Source organism: Lygodium microphyllum, chromosome 27 (assembly GCF_053477565.2).
Source record: "Lygodium microphyllum isolate KBCC chromosome 27, Lygodium_microphyllum_v1.1.10, whole genome shotgun sequence".
NCBI lineage: Eukaryota > Viridiplantae > Streptophyta > Polypodiopsida > Schizaeales > Lygodiaceae > Lygodium > Lygodium microphyllum.
The window spans coordinates 67,001,550-67,023,557 of record NC_141161.1 but is presented as its reverse complement, the minus strand read 5'-3'; the positions used below and the strand labels follow the sequence as shown (position 1 = coordinate 67,023,557).

General features: G+C 46.1%; 1 protein-coding gene across 9 annotated transcripts in view; it reads right to left on the bottom strand.

Annotated features, from left to right (window-relative positions):
- LOC148012422 (pfkB-like carbohydrate kinase family protein) overlaps positions 1-22,008 on the bottom strand; it is a 194,361-nt gene that overhangs the window by 150,308 nt on the left and 22,045 nt on the right. Inside the window, exon 1 of one of the 9 annotated variants that reach the window (XM_087669699.1) lies at positions 12,741-12,851. The exons of the other annotated variants lie outside the window; for them this stretch is intronic. The gene's annotated coding sequence lies outside the window, so the exon portion shown is untranslated. Of the gene's footprint in view, positions 1-12,740; positions 12,852-22,008 lie in introns of those variants that run through there. 9 annotated transcript variants of the gene reach the window in all.

The following is a 22,008-nucleotide window of genomic DNA, read 5'->3' as shown; positions in this document are numbered from 1 at the left end:
GACTTTTGTGCTCCACTGCACATAATACATCCCACTGATTCTCATGCAAGACAGACCACATGGTATGCTGCTTATGGCGAGAGCAAATGCCTCGCACGTTCCACGTGGCAATCTTCATATATTTTCAAACAAAGGAAGTCAGGAACGAGGCGCCTGTTGCCTCGATTGCATCTTTTCCGCGAGGGCATCCAGGACACCCTCATCCAGAAAATCAGCCAATACTGCAAATGAATTCGGGCGACCTGCTTTAGAGGTAGAAGGGAAATCCACTACCTTGGGAGCAGGGCGGGGATAACGCCTATCCCAAGGAGTAATCACATTGCCTTTTGCATCAAACGCCAGCTTAGCAGGTGGGTCCTTGGGGCCCTCGGAATAGACTTTCCTTGAAGACGGATTGCGGGGGGCTGACGGGGCCATGGTACGCGCAACCTGCGGTGGGGTGACCATGTCTTTCCTGCGCGTGTACGTGCGCACGGAATCCGGGGAAACATGAGGCCCAGGATCTGCCAGGCCTGCGTCCAACTTTTTACCTTTTTTTTATCGTGCCTCAATCCAATCAGAGCTAGGAGAATCCAAAGCTCGGACCTGTTGTTTACCTTTTTCCATGACAGTAGGGGGCTGAAGGGTCTCCTGTGTCTGGGCATCAAGCACCATGTCATCCTTGGGCTGCACAACCTGCGCCTCCTCAGAAGACAGTTACCGTTCCGGGCATTCAGCTACAAAATGCCCTAATTTACCACATGAAAAGCAGTGTCCGGCAAAATTGCCCCATTTCAGGCGAAAATGCAAAGGATGCATGCCAGAGCAATTGAGGCGAAGCCACGCAGGCCTTTTCCTGGCCGTATCCCATAACATGCATAAACGGTTTCGGTTCATAGCCCTGAGGCTGGGGGGAACCAGCACTGTGCCCACAACCGCCATCGCGTCTTTCAACAATGGCCAATATACCGCTGGACAATTTTCCACTTCCACCCACACCGGGCATTCGCGTTGAAGCAGACACTGGAAGTCAGCCATAGGGCGCCATGGTACCACATGGACCAAGCGGCGGTCAAAGAATAGTGGCAACTTGGACAGTAGCTCAGCTCGATGCGATTCGGATTTCAACAGCACCTCATAAAAGCCGCGAGGTCCAAGGAAGATCTCCTCAACATACTCCCCTTGCAATAAGTGGTGCATCCACTGGCGAATATGTGAGAGCACTGGGATCCTGCCGGTGAAAAAAAGTATAACTGCACGGTCATAGAACACTGAGAAGGACCGCAAGACTGATTTTGGGTCCACTGTCGCTTCCAGCACATCATCCGCAGCCGCAGCAGAGAAGGTTTCATTATTATGCTGGACATAATCGCCAAGCAGAGTATTGGCAAAGTCCAGCAAATGCTCCCAGTCTATTTCCTGCGAATCCACAGGTTCGGAGGCAACCTGCGCATAGGAACGGTCCTGAGGACCCATTGGCTCGTCTAAAGTGTGCTTAGAGCGTTTGCCTGCCGGCGGCAGTTCAGAACCCGGAGGCGGCTCCTCCGTGCATGGCACCATATCCTCCGGCTCCTCTGTATCGGAATCAGGGCCAAGGGCTGCCACCGTCCGGTCGAGAAAATCCATATCCAGGCCAGCCATACCGCTGTCTTCTCTCTTTCGCTCGCTCCCTCACTATAGCAGCAGGATGCACTGTCTACAGTCTCTGCTCTTCAATAATCTGCTGCCTCCTCGGCACAGATCTGTCCTTGTAAAATGTCTATCTGCCTAAACTGTCGTGTCCCGGCCTGTGCAGGGACGTATTCTGCAAGCACACCCTTTGATCCTGGCGATTCTCTGGTCAGGGCTTCCACGATGCAGCACAGCACGGTTACAGGTAGACAGTGTGCAGGTCACGTTGGCGCGCCAGGTAGGCAGTGTGCAGGTGACGTTGACGGGCGCCCAGGGCCAGCACAGGTGACAACATCTCCGATTTGCTTGCTCTCTCTCTCGCTTTCTCTGCCTGAGCCCTGCGCACAGGGGACCACGCAGAGTTGCACAGGCCTGTGCACGTGATGCTGGTTGCGCAAGCAGGCAGGGGCGCAAAGCTGAAGACAAGTCGCTGTAGCGAGCTGAGAGTTGACGCAGACCAGAGGACGATCTGTGGCGAGCACACAGGCGACAGCGCCCAGGCCTGACAGCGACCACCGACCAGGACCCGCAGGTCAACCAGGCGACGGCTGCGACGAGGCCTGCAGGTCAGGCGGCCGGCAGCAGGGCGGGACGCTCGCGCGGCGACATCTCCACAAACTCTCTCTCTCTCTCTCTCTCTCTCTCTCTCTCTCTCTCTCTCTCTCTCTCATATCTCTCTCTCTCTCTCTCTCTCTCTCTCTCTCTAATTCTCTCTCTCTCTCTCTCTCTCTCTCTCTCTCTCTCTCTCTCTCTCTCTCTCTCTCAAGCTAAATGGACTGAATCAACCTCTACCAATCCCAAACAGCTTTCTCCCCCATTGCATGGGTATTTTTGCCAGGTGGCAACCTTCTAATCCCATTTTCCAACAATTTTCAACCATTAAATTAATTTTCAAAATTAATCAGTTCTGAAAATTAATTTCAACCCTTCTAGCCCTGCCCAAAATTAAATATGCCCATCCATAAATAAATTGGCTTGGCCATTTGCAACCTTGAGTTGTCCCCGGCCTCAATTGACCCTTAGACTAGCATTACTTAATTAATTAATGCCTAGTCCCTAGTATCACCATTGACACTTAATGGCTAATTCACTGTCCTAGGGTCAAAACTAACACCAACCGACAACCAAAGCCCAACAGTTCAAATAACTTGTCACAACTTTTTCCTTTGACATCCATTGCCTCTTCGACGTTCTTGGCCTATAACCATGAAATAATTGCCATGTACATCACATGTGCTTTACAATCTTACATGTTTGATTATTAAATTAATCACATGTTACTAGCAAGATTAAAACATTTCAAAAATTTCATATCCCCGTGACATTAGCCCAAAAGAGAAAGACGAGATAGCAAGATAACTTCAAAACTATTTAGCTAAGGATTTTATTGAACCAAGTAAATCCCCATGGGACACACCTATCCTTCTTACTTAAAAAAGCATGACACGATGCACTTTTGTCTCGGTTACAACGGCCTCAATAAGGTGACCATCAAAAATAAGTATCTATTACCCAAGATGGATGACCTTATAGATCGGCTTTGTGATGTATAATATTTCACCAAAATCGATCTTAGGTCCAATTATCATTAGTTACAGATAGCTTCCAAGGATATCTCGAAAACAATGTTTCAAACGCAGTATGGACGTTATCAATTTTTTGTCCTGCCTTTTGGATTGACCAATTGTTAATCCTTAAACACACAAGGCGGAAATGTTAGAAAATCTAAAGCAGAAGACAAGGCCAAGGCAAAAGTGAAACAGAAGACGAAGGCGCGCCAAGAAGAATCTGGAAACACAAAAAGTACTGAAAAGTCCTAAATCAAGAAAAAAGGCGCATGAGAAAAAGTGCAAATCTATACTGTTGTAAAAAAGCGCAAGGCACACCATGATTTATTTTAAGAGTGCCGGGCTCTCACTCGTGCAATTTGTAAATGTAGACGGGCGGTGGAAAGGAAGCTAGGAAAATAGAATAACAATGGAGAAATGAACCTAGGACACGGCCAGCCATGTAAAAAAGGAGATAAGGGGATGACCGCCCAAAAGGGATTTAGGGTTTTATAGATAAAGTTGAAAAGTGAATGAGAAGCTCATTCTTGTGTGCGGCCAAAAGTGACTCTCTTCTTCTTCTTCTTCTTCTTCTTGTTGCTTGCTTGAGCTTGTACTTGAGAGAGGGAGTGTGAGAGTGTGAGGGAGTAAGTGTGTGAGGGTGAGGAACCGGGGAGGAGAAGCTCTCCATCTTCTCCTCTTCTCTTCTCTTCTCTTCTCTTCTCTTCTCTTGCTCGCGGCAATGGAGCTCGGAGCGTGGAGCTTGAGGATGGAGCTTGCTTGAAGCTTGCACTTGGATCATGGAGCTACCGGAGTGCGCGGAAGAGGAGGTAACTCGATCGGCATGGAGGTAAGCTCACTACACTCATGGATAGGTAGCGCGTCGGCTATGTGAGAGGTAGCCATTAGTGCTCGGCTTGGAACACTTGAAACAATAAGCGGTCCGTGGGTCTTGGCGGTTGAGCGAGAGCTCCCACATTTTGGTTCCATTGTCGGGACGGATTCAAGCCTTGAGCGCTTGCGCGCTTTGAATCGAGCATTAAAGTAGGGTTTTCCCCGAACTGGTGCTTGAGGTAGTTAGGTAGGAAGCAAGGGAGTTTGAAGGGGTATTTGATCTCCTTAGCAAGTAGGTTTTTGGTTTTTGGACTTGGAAAAGCATGATGGAGTAGTGTAAGTATTTCCTTTATGATTTTTTCTTGCATTTAGGAAGGATAGGAGTAAAGCATTGGAGCACACAGTAAGGTTTCCTATTGTTGTATAACAGGTTGAAACAGGGAAAAGAATGGCAAAAATAAATATTAGTAAAAGGGGACAAGACTAAGATGAGTACAAGCCCGGGCAGGGTGATAAGAGGCCAGGAGTAGCAAGAAAGGCCTCATTTTGCATTGCAAGGTTTCAGTAAAGCTGGAGAGAGGAAGAGAGCTTCATTGCGTGGACCTGCTTCGATCTTGTCATCTAGGAGCTGTTTGTCCAACCCAAGTAATTCCACACCTTCCCCTATATGAGTAGCTTGGATCTGGAGGTGCTCAACGGGTAGGAAGGCCTCGATCGCTCAACACGACGAATTCTTGGAAGTCTGGCGAAAAAACGTGTCACGCTCAGCTCGTCCGAGTGACGGCGATTCTTGGCCAAGTTCCAAAATCGGCTCTCGGACCACTCGGCCATTCGGCCCTCGGACCACTCAATCCATTCGGCCCTTTAGTATTCGGCCCTCGGCCAACTACACTCGGACGCATTTCACTTGGCCCGCCCGAGTGAAGCATTCTGACCACTTGATACTCGGCCCACCTGACTTGGCCATTAGACCCTCGGCCCACTCGGCCACTCGGCCTTCGGACCACTCGGGCACTCAGCCTTCGGACCAAACACACTCAAACTGGCCAAATTTAACATTCGGACCAGTTACATTCGGCCCTCAACCATTCGAACAAGCCGAATCGGGCATTCGGCCCCTGCAATTTGGACCTACTGGGCCAAATTTGGATTTTTTCAGATATTTGACCCATAGACCCCAAAACCGACACAGAGACTGTATAGACCCAAAAGCACATCATAGACCTATCACTAGACTGAAATCTAGAGCAAGTAGTTCAAAAATTGGCTACGCACGGTCCTTCAAATCGCACATGGTGTTTACCGTAACGGCCCTACGGGCCAGGGGGGGATTGCCCCCCCAAATCCCAGCAGAGGGGGCTCTGCCCCCTCCGCACCTCCCTCAAGTAGGTTGGAGAGAAAACGCCTGCCGTGACAGATCCTCCAAGTTAGATCCTAGTGTAGTAATGGCTCTGCACAAGCATGGATTCTCACTTGTAAAGGAGTGACCAAAAGCCCGTACCCGAACAAAGACAAACAGAGACCCTAGAACCTCAATGGGCCAATCTAGCCAACAAGGGCAAAAAGGCCACACCGCAAAAACATGTATGTGTTGCATTCGGACTACATCTAGTCAAAGTGCAAATCAACAACATCAAGCTACAACTGCGCCGAGGATGACTAGATATGACAGTTCTGACAATAGATGCACCTTGAATAGCGCTGCACAGACAATCCAAGACATCAGTGGAGAATCCACATCTGGTCGTGCAGTTGAGGACTCAAGGGCATTTGTCAATAGGCTTAAATTTATAAGCCAAGACCCGGAAGATGAAGACATAGTACGGCCTGCTTATCTTAGGGTCAAACTCACCGCGAAAAGAGAGCACACTATCGATGCCCTCATTGATGAAGGGACACAATTTAATATCTTGACCTATAAAGCATGGACTCTGCTAGGCCAACCAGAGCTCACACCGACTAATGCAACTATTAGTCTATACGGGGGACACCCACAAGCACTCATAGGAAAGTGCAAAATCCTTGTAACTATTGAAATTGAAAGCTTGCCTATCCTATTCCATGTTCCTCCAAATAGTGCTAGTTGTGGAAAGGAAACCCTCCTCGGACGACCTTTCAAAAGGGCGACAAAGTGTGAGGCTGATTACCTAGCACAGAGGATACACTTAACACTACCAGGTGTGAGAATAATCACAACCTTTAGCAAGGGTGACCTCATCGAATCTCGAGAGAAATGCAAGGAAGATGCCGACATAACAGACAAACCTAGTAATGAGAGCAAAGACCTATTGAAAGAGTTGATACAAACACAGGTTGAACAACGAGAACCAGTAAGTGAGGCCATGCTTAAAACAAGAAGGTCAAGAGACAATACCAAGGACGGGCTTTGGACTTACAAATATCGTAGAAGACCCCGAAAGAAGCCCAAGCCTTATAGATGAAGGCATCGATGGAGAGCTAGCACAACGCCGCGATGGATATCCAAAGCATTGCTATGTATATAAGGGTATTACGCAGGTAACCAATGGATTTGGGTACCAAAACCCCTTGCTAAACCTCCTCTATCGGCCGAAGGCCAGGACGTATCAAGAGCAAAGAACTATAGGAGGAAGTCTAAACGAAAAACCAAGTCTTGAGTCAAAAACATTGGAGTGACTGAGCCTCTCACAATTGAAATCAAGAAACCAAACGGGACTAATCAAAGGGTAGATCCTCAGCCTAAAGTGCTTGACAAGCAGATATCACATGTAATCGTTGAGGATATGCAAAAGCCACTAGTGCCCAAGGAGCCTTTGATTTCCCAAGTGAATAACAAGCATCATAGGCACAACATTACTCATGGCAAGGCTAAATGCTCAACAAAGAAAATGGCAAAATCATCTAACAGCCACAAGCAAATCTTCCAGCCAGTGTCAAAGCCACTTAGGAGTCCCAAGTCTCCTACACCCTCTTTCCCTAAACGGACACAAGAAGTACAACAACAGTCATCAAGTGCAGCTGCTCAATCCCAATCTCTAGCTCCATCTAAGCTTCCAAATATCCAAGAGGTGGGACATGACACCACCCATAGCTCTCGGCCCAAGGATATGTTTGTGCAATCTATTGTGACTAGATCAACTAAGGCGATCTGCACAAGTGAATGCTCAAAGGGCAACAAAAGACAGAACCACTTCCGATCTGCCTAAGGACCTGACACTGCAATCTACTAACAGTAGCCAGTCCACTAAACTAGCTGCTACTACTTCCAATCAAGGATCACAGCAGTCACAGCCTTTGGCCGTGACGACACCCCTTGCGGAATACGTCCTTAGCAATTCACCTATGGAAGAGGTGTCGCAACCAACATCCTTGACACCTCCAGCACTTCCAAAGCACCTAAATCCTAGGCTTGAGGAGAAATCTCTCAAAGAGGTGGCCATGGAGAGGATGCATCTGACCAATCAACCTAGCAAGGCTATTCAGCAGGCCGCAGCCATGCCCCATGAGGACACACTAGAGAAAGAGAATGCTGGGCCCAACCAAACACATCAACGATTGACCTAGTTCACGGTCCTGAGTCCTTAAAGGAGACACTGCAATTGCCCAAGAAAAAGAGGACAAAACAATGAAAACAACGGCAGTTGCAAGTGGTGGTAGACGCCAATAAGATCGAGACCAAGAGCACTGAAGAGCTGAGGAATAAAACATCAAGCCCATCCACCAATGAGCCCATTGTCATCTCTCCTAACAACGGTGAAACCTCAGACGCATCCATGTGTTCTGATAAGTTAAAGCAACCATTACCATCAACGGTTACTTGCAACACTCAATCCACCGACAACAGATTTCACATTGACCAATCAAGAGTGGACTCCTCAAATCCTCCTCTCACCACACGTCTAGAAGTTGTGTGACCATTCCCACCTCCAGGTGGAGGGCATACAACTCTCATTACCACCATAGGCAACCCTAACTAATACCTCTACGGGCATAGACGGGGCGTCGTCCCTTTCTACAGGCTTTCCCCCCGTTTTCGGTCTATTCTTCTGGGGATGAGCCCTGCTCCACTCCATGACAACCAATCCACGCAACTTAGCATAAGCCAAGATCTGCTAATGGCTGGAATACGCCCCACAGTCCAGGCAGGACGAACATCATTACGGGGGCCATCCCTCTATAACAAACACTGCATGCCTCACCTCGCCCCTCCTCCTCAGATGCGCTTAATAATCCACTGTTTAATCCCTTTCATGCAAATAATTCTATCTTGCCTCAAAGCCTGACCTTGATTCATATTTTGCAGATTTTCCCACAGTCGCCGTCATGGAGCACACAATGCAGCTGGCATGCAAGGAAGCGCTCCTCCGTAGAAGGGAGCATAAGGCACTAGCGCCTCCACCAGAACGCTACGTGCCTACTCTAAAAGGTACGCGCCGAAAAGAGGCCCAAAGAGACGATGTCCAGGATGCAGACCGAAAACCCCCCAACCCAAGAGGACGAAGGCTCAAGGGAGCACCCGAGGTGTGGCAACACCGACCGTACAGGCCCCCACCAGATGCTCGGGCACCAGGTGCTCGAAAGAGAAGAAGGCAGCTAGAGATAAGCAAGAATTTGATAAATTGTTTAAAAGCATTCTTGAAATAACTGCGACTAGGGACTACACCATTCGGATCCCCGCCGATATCTTTCCCGCCCAGCCTGACAGGAGCCCACCACTAGCACAACCCTGGTCATCTGATCACCCAAATTCACCCCGCCTCATACAAATAGAATAGGCCCTATGTTGTATAAGCTACTTGCCAAATGCCATCTTGTCATAACTTTTTGTCCTTAAGTGGTTAAGGGGGCAGGCTCCCCAACTGTACAAACCTCCCTTACTACTAATCCATGGCATGTCTTTAACAAGCGTCAATGATATGCATCGCAGCCAACACCATAGGATTTTGATAAAGTAGTATCTTTTTATGTTGCATCTGTTCATTATAATTTATGCGTGTGACTTGCATATACTCTCACGAAGTGTCAAGTGGATGCAGGACGACACAGGTCTTTGTACGAAAGTGTTCAATGCCCAAGTCACTGCAAGACCACCAACCTCACAAAGAGCCATGACGAAGCCACACCGCCGAAAGCGAAAATCACCCTTGCCGATCGCCCACATCGCATGGCCCAAAGCATGATCAGTGGCTACTCTCTTTCTGGGTCAAACTCTACACCTGGCACTCACGGCAGCTGTTACCTCAATTGTACCAACATCACACGTTACAAAGAGGTTTTGCAAAATCTCCAGTGTATCTCTCCATCTCAACAATTGTTCCTCTAGCAACGAGGCTGGGACACAATCATCGCTGTAATATCCAGTTTCGCAGCCTTTGAATCTCGACATTTCCCAATCCAATTAAAAGACTGATAGCCTCAATGTATTGCAATGGTTGTACTCATGTTATTCTTTTTTTTTTAACACTCACAATCACAGCACGACACCTAGAGGTCCTCAAATTAGGTACGCCCAGTGACCTTGGTCGGCTGGCTCCGTCGTCCCTAGTCACCTAGCCCTCTACACACCCCCCACAATTGTTCAGGGCATATCAAGGACAGGACATACCTAGGGAGCTTGTCTCAACTATGGTTAGACCTATCACCCTGATCCATTTGCACAATTCCTTTTTGCACTCCGCCTTAATACCATTGTAATCGATCGTAGTAAGCACTGCACGAATGGCCATGATAAGTACATTGTACTCGTCAAGCAAGCGCAGTAGCTACCAACTATCAAAAGTTCAAATCAATGTGTTCAATTATGCTATATCATGCTGTCACAACGCAAAGGATGTCTCATACATCTTCATGTGTACTTCTCCTCAAGATGGATAACTTTGCTTCATCCACACATTGTTACGAGGAACCAGTCCGCGGTCTTCTAACTACGTAATATCTAAGTATGCACAAGCACTCACATAATATCTGCACCGAAATATATAAACAGTTTGGGTCCTCAAGTGCAGGACAGTACTCTCAGCTTGCTTAGAGTTCGACCTATCTCCCAAACTAATTGCACTACCTCTTGTACACGATAAAGAAGACTAGCACTACCCCGAGGGAGAGACCACATATGAGAGGTTTTCAATTGCAGGTATTGAAAACTCCCACGAAAATGTCGTCCGCCCTTCATCAACACTCAACTCTAAATTCGTATCCTTTATCATCATGCAAACCCACCAGGAATCGTCAGCCGCAGAATCCCCAGAATATCAATACCTGTGCCAACCCATGAGTGCAACTTCCAGCCCTATCACCAACAACGTACCCCCAACTACCTTCATCCGCACCACCACTAAAACTCAAACGGCAAACCACAGATGTCCCTTCCACCCACGTCTTCGGTGCATGCCAAAGCCTGCTACCTACGACGGTGAGTGCCATGGGACTGGCACTCGCCTAGAAGAGGGGTAATGTTAACCCTCAAATAAACAAGGTGGAAACGTTGGAAAATCTAAAGCAGAAGACAAGGCCAAGGCAAAAGTGAAACAGAAGATGAAGGTGCGCCAAGAAGAATCTGGAAACACAAAATGTGGAGAAAAGTCCCAAATCAAGGAAAAAGGTGCATGAGAAAAAGCGCGAATCTATACTGTTGTAAAAAAGCGCAAGGCGCATCATGATTTATTTTAAGAGTGCCGAGTCTCACCTGTGCAATTTGTAAATGTAGACGGGCGATGGAAAGAAAGCTAGGAAAATAGGACAATGGGAAAAAAGGCCTAGGCCATGGCCGGCCATGTAAAAAAGAGAATAAGGGGATGACTATCCAAAAGGAGTTGAAAAGTGAATGAGAAGCTCATTCTTGTGTGTGGCCAAAAGTGCCTCTCCTCTTCTTCTTCTTCTTCTTCTTCTTCTTGCTTGCTTGAGCTTGTGCTTAAAAGAGGGAGTGTGAGAGTGTGAGGAGTGAGTGTGTGAGGGTGAGGGACCGGGGAGGAAAAGCTCTCCATCTTCTCTTCTCTTCTCTTCTCTTGCTCGTGGCAATGGAGCTTAAGGATAGAGCTTGCTTGAAGCTTGCACTTGGATCGTGGAGCTACCAGAGTGAGCGGAAGAGGAGGTAACTCGATCAGCATGGAGGTAAGCTCACTACACTCATGGATAGGTAGCGCGTCGACTATGTGAGAGGTAGCCATTAGTGCTCGGCTTGGAACGCTTGAAGCAATAAGTAATCTGTGGGTCTTAGCGGTTGAGCGAGAGCTCCCACACCAATGCTCCCGCAACTTTCCAACACATGATAAATGACTTATTTCTTCTGTTTCTCGAGTGGATGATTGTTTTCGTCCACAACATTCTTATTTATAGCAAGTCATTGGAGGAGCATGTGAAACATTTACCCGTTGTCTTACATTCCTTAAGACAAGAGAAATTGCTTATGAAACTATCCAAGTGTGAATTTTTTAAGTGCTTGACTGTATTCTAAGGACCATAAGATAAGTAAAATCTTTTTTAGATTTTACTCAGTTTTTTTTGCAGTTGATATAAGACTATACTCATATTGCTAAACCTTGGACACCTTGGCTTAAGGGTATTCTAAAGCAAAATGAAGCACGTTAGTCTGCCAATTGTTTGGACTAGTAAGCTCAATCAATATTTTCAAACATTAAAATGGTTGGTTACTACTACACCGATATTATAAATTATCGATCAGAATAAACCTTTTGAGGTTCATATGGATGTGACTCATTATGCTTTAGGTGTTGTCTGTTATCAAGGTGGCCAACCTATCGCATTTGAGAGTTGTAAGCTCACCAATGCCCAAACATATTTTACCACCCAAGAGAAGAAATTATTGGCAATCATCCATGCGCTTAAGAGTATGGCATCATTATTTATACGACAGCTAGTTTATTATTTGGACTGACAACCATTCATTAAATACCTTTATGATCAGCCAAATCTCCATGGCTACAAGATGAGATGGACAAAAATTATACAAGAAACTTTGTTTCAAAATTCACTATAGAAAAGGTGCAACTAATATGGTTGTTAATGCTCTTAGTTGAAACCCTAAAGTTAATGCTTTATTCTTCTCTGAAATCTCAATTGATTTCTATCTTTTTCTCCAGTTGATGCTACTAAAACAATCCTTACTTCAATAAGATTTGGCAACAAGTACAAGAGGGATCTAGTAGCCCGAGAAGCTTTGGCAATCTGAATGCTCAAAAGCTAGCTACTGAGAGAAAGACGGTAGAAAAGTATTCCATCCGTAATGGATTACTTTTTAAACAAGGCAAAGTATATATGCTCAATGATCAAGATACCTGCAAGAAAATTTTATTAAGTGTCACAATGCACTTTATCGAACATCTTTTTAGACTTTATGATTTGCTGAACAAAATAGTCAATAACCAAGATCCTAAGTCCACTGGCCATTTCTCGCCTACAGTTTTTCAAGACTTGAAAACTTAATTGTCCATGTTAACCTCAAAATATCTTGAAACCGATGGACAGACCAAATGAACAAATTAAACCTTGGAGAATACGCTATATGCATATGTCACCCATAGAAAATATGATTGGGAGTATTATCTTCCTTAGATTGAGTTTGCTTCTAATAGTACTAAGATGTAGAAGGAGCTCACACTCAACCACCAAGACCCACGGACTGCTTATTGTTTCAAGCGTTTCAAGCGAGCTCTAATGGCTATCTCTCACCTAGCCGATGTACCTTGGAACCTACGAATGTAGTGAGCTTACCTCGATGCCAAAGTGAGTTGCCTCCTCCCTCGCACATACCGGTAGCTCCACGATCCTAGTTGCTAGCTCAAGCATCCTCAAGCCTCCTCCATCAAGCTCCATCCACCATAGCTGCACGTACACGAGCAAAAAGAAGAGAAGAGGAGACGGTGAAGAGCTTCACCCTCTTGATCCCTCACTCCCACACACTCACTCCCTCACACTCCCTCGCTCCCTCTCTCAAGAGCACACACACACAAGCAAGGTGAAGAGAAAAAGAGAAGAAGAGAAAAAGAGAGGACTCTTGTTAGCCACACACCAAAGAATGAGCGTCCATTCAATTTTTGAACTTTATATACAAGCCCTAAAATCCCATGGGGACCCATCCCTTTTTACATAACCGACCGTTGTGGCAAGGTCCTTTTTCCTATTTCCCTCTTCTTGCCTCATGCCTTAAGCCTACACCCATCTATTCTTTTACAAATGGCACAGAAGGGAGCGTGGCGCTCTTTTATTAGAGTTTTTAGAGTTTTTCAAGGTACCTTCCATTTAAAATTGTGCTTTTTACCTCAGCTTAGCTTTAGGGGCCGCCTCTGCGCCTTTGCTCTTTTCCTATCATTTTTCCGCTCTTTGCTTCATATTTCCGCCATCCCGAATTGAGGTTAACATTACCCCCCTCCGAGATGGGTGACAGTCCCATGGCACTTAAAGCTCTTTGTTGTGGAAGGATAGGCTCTAGGCAAATGGCTAGTGGGGTGATGATAGGGCCACATGAGGACTCCGTTGATTGGAAAGCTTTGATAATGATTTGGATGGAGAACCCAAGGTATGTCGAGTGGATGATGAGGACCTCCGAAGTTGGTGGTTTGCAGCATCTTGTTGTACCTGAAAGAAGGAAGTGCTCTACCTAAGGGGAGTGTCTACCTCACCGTGCAGTAATCTGTGCTCGAGCTGGTGAAACGGAAAGCTAGGTCTAACCACAGGCAAGCTTGGGTGATATCCCATACTTGAGGTCCCCGTTCATGCGAAGGGAGATACGGTGTGTGTAGCTTAGGGTGACAGGTCTAACCATAGGCGAGTGTTATCTCCCTAGGTATGTCCTGCCCTTGAGGTGCCCTAAGCATGAAGTGGGGAGTCAAAAAGGACTAGGGGTTTAGGAACGGAGCCGGCCGACCGAGGCCACCGGACGTGCCTAACTTGAGGACCTCTAGGTGCAGTGACTGTGAGCTGTGCCGCGAATTGTGTTTGGACATGTCGTATGCTCCTTTCATTGTTATTTGTTTACTGTCTTTGTGTTTGGCCTTCTCTTTTCTTTTCTTTGCTTCTCTTTTCTTTTCTTTTCTTTTTCTTGTTTTTTTTCTTCCTTTTTTTTGTTTTGCTTGCTTGCTAGGTTACATGATTCGGGCAGTAGCTAATTGCTAGTTATCATCATCAAAATGTGGTGGATAAGGGGATTTAATAGAGTGACTTAAAAATTTCCAGCTCTGCATGTAATCCTTAAAGTTCAAGCGGACACGGAGAGAGGTGGTGAAGGAAAATGGGTGGTTACAGCGGGTGAATTGGTTGTCGCTCATATTCTCGAGAATAGCGGAGCAGAAGAAAGGTAGAAGGCTAGCTCGCATCATTAGGCGGGTCATTGCATAGCTATCTATGGCGTTAGGATCAAAAAAGAGTGGGGGGAGACCACGTTCTGCCGAGATGGGATCTTGCTTAAGTAAATTTTTTAATAGCCTAAGGTAGTTGCATATGGTAATAAAGGCGCGATCGGAACAGGAGGAGAAGTCAGCAATGAAGCGGGTCATGGTAACATCTAGACTGTCTGAGGTGAAAGTGAGGGCTTGTGCTAAGGTAGTAATACGAGGGTTATATATGATGGGGAAGTCGTAGCGACCATGGATGTTTGTATCAAAATCTACTCCCACCCTACAAGGATACGCCATAAAAGTGCCATGAAGGTGGGGTTGTTTCTCTCAGAGGGGAGGGTATTACAAAAGGCCATGCAGGAGAACACATTGTTGTCGCAAATGCGTCTCCGTCACAATGGTGGCTGGCACTCGTATCTAGGCACTGCCCAAGGCACTTTAAAAACCTTCTTTTGCCAATACTCCACATCCTCGGTGCCCCAGAGGGTGGGATTCTTCTCTCTTTCTTCCAACCATTGTTGGCCTAGCTGACTTCCAATACTGATCACCTCTTCCACTACTTTAAGGGAAAGGACTCTGCGTAGGCCGTTGGGCAGGAGGAAGCTGAAGTTAAAAGATTGTTTCTCTTTTTCTTATCTCTCCCAGACTACGAGTTCTGCATGGAAGCTGGCCGGCAGGTCACCTGGGCATGGTGGAAGAGGTGCAGACAGCTGTACCATAGGTTTGGCCCTCAATCTCTGTCTGGCTTCTTCCACCATTTTCTTTCTCTTTTCTCTCAAGGCGGTTTTTCTTTCTGCGGATGTATCTGTTGATTGCTACTGCTCTTCAGAGTGGGGTGAAGGGGATTGTGGGATCACTTCTTCTTCAAATCTGCCCATATCAAACTACAGTTCAGCTTCGTTCCTTTGGCGATCTTCTTGCTATACCTCCTCTACAAACCCCACTGCATCAATCTCCTGGGGGATCAAGCCGGCCAACAATAGATATTTGCGTTGTTCATCAAGGCTCAACCCAACTGCAACGGATTGTGGTTGCATGTGTAGCCCTGCTTGCAGAGCTTTGCATGCTATGCTCAGCTTCTTCTTTACCACCTAAGGGACTCCCTTTCCTCCATGTGAGTGGCATCCATCAAAGTATTCAGGAAAGCTTGTTGTTGAGTATTGAAGCCCACTTGGGCTGCCTCTGCTCTGCTTTCTGCTAGGACTTTCTCTTTTTCCAAGAGAGCCAGGCGACGTGCCAAGGTCTTCACTCTTCGTTCATTTTAGCTTGGCCACTCTTCGGCTCTCTTTTTCATCTCTTCCATACTTTCTCCTTGTCTTTGTACCAAGGCCATGAGTCTCTGCTCCTGGTCTTCCAATTTCCTGCTCATTCTCTTTTGCTCTTTTCTTTCAAGGCTCAACTTTTTGGTCATGGTTTCCATCTCTCTGTGGTATTGCTCCTCTTCTTGCTTTCTTCTTCCCTTGCGGCGAACTCTTCCATGCCTCGTTTGATCCGATCTGTTTTTGCTACCAAATCCTCATATTGCATGATTAAAAGTTTATATTCTCTCTGCATTTTCACTAGCTCTTGATTTTCATCTTTGAGCCGTTGCTGCCAGCTTTCCTCCTTGTCATCTTTGGCCTTTGGTTCTTGTTTTAGATCAAAGATCTCCTTTTGTTGCATGGCTATTTGCCTCGTCTTTTCAAGCTGAAAGGTTGACAACTGACTCCTTTTCTGCTTCCAACTCGGCCACCGCTATGGGATGGGATGGATGGGAGCCTTGCCCTTGCCTTCGATGACCATAGGCCGTATGACTTCAAGTACCTGAGTGCTTGGCTGCTTCGCTAGTGAGCACCAAGAGGGGCGGGATGGGATGGATGGAAGCCTTGCCCTTGCCTTCGATGACCATAGGCGGTATGACTTCGGATACCTGAGTGGTCGAAGCTTCCACCTTTTGGCATTTCAGATTCTCCCTAGACTCCGCATCTGTGGCCGATCTTTTCTGCCCGGCCGTAGTCTCCACACTCTTTCCTTAGGCCAGTTCCTTATCGATGAAGTACTGCATCCAGGCCACAAAATTGTTTACATCGGTGCTAGCCGAGATGCTTGGAGTGAGAGTGGTTGCTTCAATAGTGGGCACCAAGAGAGGCGGGATGGGATGGATGGGAGCCTTGCCCTTGCCTTCAATGACCATAGGCCGTATGACTTCGAGTACCTGAGTGCTTGAGCCAGGTCCCTTATCCCTAGGCGGACTGAAAGCCCCTAGGTCATCGAGTCGGCTTTGCTGTTCTATGGACCGGCGAATTGCTTCGACCATGTCTTCCTTCTCCTTTCTCCTCAACTCTGTCTCCTTTTCTATAGCTCTTCTCTCGCTCTCTTCCTCTGTTTTCCTTAATTATTCTGTCAGCTGTTCAACTTCTTTCTTCTCTTTCTTCTTTCTCTCTTCAGCCTCTTTTTCCGACTCCTTGGCTTTTCTAGCTTTCTCTTTCAACTCCTCTGCCTCTTGTTTTTTCTTCTTCTCCCTCTCTTCAGCCTCTCTTAGGGATTTCCTTTTTGTTTTCTCTAAATCTTCTTTTTTCTTCTTCCTACCCTCATCCTATTTCTTCTTCTAAGCTGTCTTTTTAGTGGGCTTCTTTGCTTTTTTCCTTTTGGATTGAGCCTCCTGATCCTCCTTCTCTGTCTCAGTTTCTGTCCTATCGCTCGATGCTCTTCCTCCTGGTGGATCAGCAACCTATCTGGAGTCTCATCCTCTCCTTCTTCTCCTTACTGAGCTTCTTTTACAACCACTTGGATTATGGCTGTCAACACACTTTCATATCCAATGAAAGAGACCTTCAAGAAAGGTTTCTTTCTCTCGGTACTTTTAGAGGTTGGGGAATCTCTGACTACCAATCTACTGCCCAGGGCTAGTGCTTTGGCTGCTTTGTCTATAGTCTTGCGCACGTAGCCATTCCAGTCCACCTCATCCAAGGTGTGGGCTGCCACATTCTCCAGCATAGGCGCACTGATTCGGTGCATGAGGGAGTTATAGTGCTGGCTAGAAAAGAGTGAATGCACCAATTTTGCCTGCATGCAGGCCTCAACATCAGGGATATCCTGTATGCTGATGTCGTCATTTATCAAAACATCCTCCCTCTTCATCTTTAGCATAGCATACACATCTCTTTTATGTTTCTTCTCCACCTTAGGTTCCAACCCCAGTGCCTTCTCCACCAAGGACCTGGTTCAATGGCACCTGCACCTATTTAGCATTCTCCCCTCTTCCCACAGTTACAGTTCCGCATTCTTGATCGGGCTTGTACGTTCTCAAAAATTCCACACACTTTGTGTGGTCAGACTCCTGTGCAAACTTCTCTAAGTACTTCGAGAGGTTGCATTACTCTCCTTGCAGCCTCCTCCTTGGCTATCACCTTCTCGAGGTTGTGGATACTCCGGAATTTCAACTGATTATAAGCACGGTTTTCTAAGCTAATGCCGTACTGCATCCTCTCCTCCTCCGTGAAAGGAAGTCTGTGAGCACGATCTTGCTGCAACATCTTTCGTTCCTATCATGAACCATGATTCCTATTAGTGCTTTCAAAACAATTATTAACTGAAAATAAAGACTTCATGTTTGTTGAATAAAAACATTTAAGCTCCAAAATAAACTTTCCTTTCAGAATTTTCACTCTTTATTTCAAAATTTTTGTGATAGTTTTCCTCAATCACAAGTTAACATGTTTCTTTCCTTTTTGTGTTTAAGTGGTGACTGAGGTTTTCACGGCGGTGTGCTTTTTCTTATGTGTTTATGCGTTTGCTTAATTTTGATCGATTCTGATTTGACTCAGAATGAAAACATTTAAGCTCCAAAATAAACTTTCCTTTTAGACTTTTCACCCTTTATTTCAAAATTTTTGTGATATTTTTCCTCAATCACAAGTTAACATGTTTATTTCCTTTCTGCATTTAAGTATAGACTGAGGTTTTCACAGCGGTGTGTTTTTTCTTATGTGTTTATGTGTTTGCTTGATTTTGATTGGTTTTGATCTGACTCACCTTATCCCCTTCCCTTCCAGATTTGAGAAGAATCCTTCCCAAGATTGAAGGTTAGCGAACCAAGGGCATTCAGCGTATGGGTCGAGTGTTTTCCTTTGCATGAGCCAAGCATAGAAATCTAGATTGTACTCCAACTGAGCTTCGCAGTCCAGATCGAAGGATTAGCTGCCTACGTATGTGATGTAAGTAAGGACATCCGTTAGGAAGTTGCCGGAATTGACATGGCTAGCAATATGTAACTCTTTCTCGGTCAGGAGGCAATCAAGGTGAGGGTGTCCTTTGATATGCTCTTCCAGGGGTCGGCCACAAATAGTTGTTAACACCCTATACGAGGTTGGAGCGACATAAGTTGGGTCATATTCCGATGTCTTGATTGCGTGTCGCTGCTCAGGGTTGGCCATTATTTGGCATCCTTTGAGTTCCCATTGCAATCGAAGAGCATACCAGTTCTGTAAGAATGGGGATTCGATTTCGGCAAGCTGTTTCAACTCCTCGATTTCTTGGTCAATGATAGCAGAAGTAGCTTGCTTATCGTATGACGTAATGAGATGCTGTTTAATGGCTTGCTCTCTAGATATCTTAGAGAGGAGCAACTCTACAGCATAGTGGGATGCTTTGACGAATGTGAATTCGAAGTGGTATGCTCTCATACTCGATAGAAACTGCGGCATTGCACTTCCCTAGGTGTGCATATGATTGGCCCCCGTATGAGCTTAGTTTGGCGGTAGTGGGCTGTAATTGTGGTTTGCCAATGTGGGTCCAATGATCGTGGGTTAAGACATTGAAGTCTGCTCCCTCATTGAATCAAGGCGTTGAAAGAGCATGTCTACTTGGCAGTGACCGTGATGCAGAGGTAAGCAGGTTCTACGGCTTCCTCATTTTCATCGTCAATCTCTATAATTGTGGCTACTCGTACCTTGACAAGGGTTTCTAACATTGGTGGTTCATGCAGCGGATGCGTGGGAGGGTAGTACTTCTTGATTCAACTGCCATTGAAGAAACCTATGCCCTCACCATAGTCTCGAGTTCGACATTACCAATTCGACTAATGGAACGAACCTTAAAAGGCCCTAGATCTTTAAACTTCATTTTCTATTTATGCCCCTAAATGGAGTACACGAGCACTAAGTCTCCCTGTTCAAAGTCGCACTCCTTAACATGCTTGTCAGACCAACTTTTGCGTCATGCTTTCTCGCATATGAGTGCATGGGTAGCTGGAAGTCGAGTTTCCGAGAGGCGTTTGAGTTCTCAACTAGGCGTTCCGTCCATGCCTCTTTCCCTTCCCATCGTTCGTGAAGTGCGATCCTCGAGCTAGGAACGAAGAACTCTACAGGTAGAATTGCTTCAGTTCCATAGGTTAACCTAAAAGACGTGTGGCCTACAAATGTTTTATAGGCTGTGTGGTAAGCCCACAAGGCTGCCATCAACTTGTTATCCCAAAAAGTGTGCGAAGCAAAAACTACCTTGGTCAGGACATTTACTAGAATTTTATTTGTGGATTCCGCCTGGCCGTTTGCCTAAGGGTAGTATGGCGAGGATTTCCAATGGATAATTAGAAAGATGGATAGAAGATGCGCAATCACTTCATTAATGAAGTGTGTGCCTTGGTCGCTAACCAGTTCGATGAAGCAGCCGAATCATGAGATTACCTACTCCCATAGGAACTTGGCAATTGTTCTAGCATCATTCTTTCTCGTAGCTCTTCCTTCTGCCCATTTCGTTAGATAGTCAATGGCTACAATGATGTACTTGGCTTGCGAGTATGTGCCGCAAGACTAATGGATCCTATAAAGTCAATTTTCCATTTCTCGAAGGGTTGTCGTGCAATTATTGGGGTTAGCTCCATCTGATCCTTGCGAATCGGAACCTTTGTCCGCTGACACTCGTCATAGTGCTTAACAAATCGTGCCACATCGCGAAAAAGCATGGGCCACCATAGTTGAGATTGCAGCACCTTGCGGGTTGTCGTATCTCCGCTAAAGTGTCCTCCAACAATTCCGTTGTACGCCTCTGAGAGCGCATCGTGCATCTCATGCTCGCATACGCATCTACACAACAATCCGTCTTGCCCTAGCCTATATAGTTGGCCTGCTATCAACTGATAGGATTGTATCTTGAGGATAAGTCGCCTAAGTCGGGCTTTCTCTATCGATCGTTGAAGTAGTCCATGCTCAAGCACTTCGACTATGCCGTCCGCCCAATATGGTGTCAAGTTGGCTCGAAATAAATATCTCTCACTGGATAGACTAAACAATTGCGCATCTAGCAACTCATCAGTGATGCCTTGTCCAGCGGCCTCTCCCGTGGGGATGCATGACATGTGGTCGGTCATGTAATACTTACTGCTTTCCCTTTTGTACAGCCACGGAGAAGTCGAATTCTAAAAGCAAAAGGAGCCATCGAGCTATGCGTCCTGTAGCACAAGGTTTGTTTACTAAATACAATAAGGCTTGGTGGTCCACAAAGAAAGTGAAAGGCATAACTAATAAATAATGTCGAAATTTCTTCACAGCAAATACCATAGCCAAACCTTCTCTTTCTATCGTCAAGTAGTTCATCTCGGTCTCAATGAGCTGTCTGTTACCAAAGCTCGCTGGATAGTCGAGATTATGTTTGCCACGTAGGCACAACACTACCCCCACAGCGAATTTCGAAGCATCAATATGCACGTGGAAGGTAATGGTCCAATCTGGGGCTCGTAGAATCGATACTGTGGTCAGAGCCTTTTTCAATTCCTCATATGCGCATTGGCATTCTTCAGTCCATTCGAATATAATCAATAGTTTGTACAGAGGTCTAGTAATCAATGCATAATTCAGCACAAACCACCGATAATATCCCGTATGACCTAAGAAACATTGAACTCCCTTATAGTTAGTTGGAGATGGAAGATTGACAATGACCCTGACTTTTGAAAAGTCCGTGGCAATGCCGTTCTTCGACACCACGTGCCCTAGGATGCATCCGTGCTTTACCCAGAACTAGCACTTTAAGGGATTCAAAGAGAGACGATATAGGCGACACCGTTCAAAGACTACTTGGAGTTTGTCTAAGTGTTCTCTCCAAGTTGAGTGAACACACAAGTCGTCTACGAAAGCTTCTAACTCTCTCTTGATCATGTCTTTAAATATAGTGCACATAAGGCGTTGAAAGGTGGCTAGAGCGTTAGTCAACCCAAAGGGCATGACTATGTGGACAAAGACACCCCACTCAATGGCGAAATGCAGTCTTATGCCTATCATGAAGATGCACTTGCACTTGATTGTATCCAGAGAAGCCATCTAGAAAACTGTAGGTCTCTTTGCCCACCAGTCTCTCGAGCATGTAATCGGTGTACGGCAATGGGTAGTTGTCCCTCTTAGTGACAGCGTTCACCTTCTTGTAATTGACGCACACTCTAATCTTTCCGTTTTTCTTCATTACAATGACAATGGGTGACACCCAGTCTATGTGCTCAATTTCATAGATGAATCCTGCTCTCATCAACTTGTCAATCTCTTCCTTGACCGCATGAGCGTGTTTTGGATTCATAGGGTACGGTCGCTACTTGACCGGCATTGCGTCTGACGTCATGGATATATTATGAGTCGCTACACTCGAATCTACCCCCTTAAGCTTTTCTAAGGACCAAG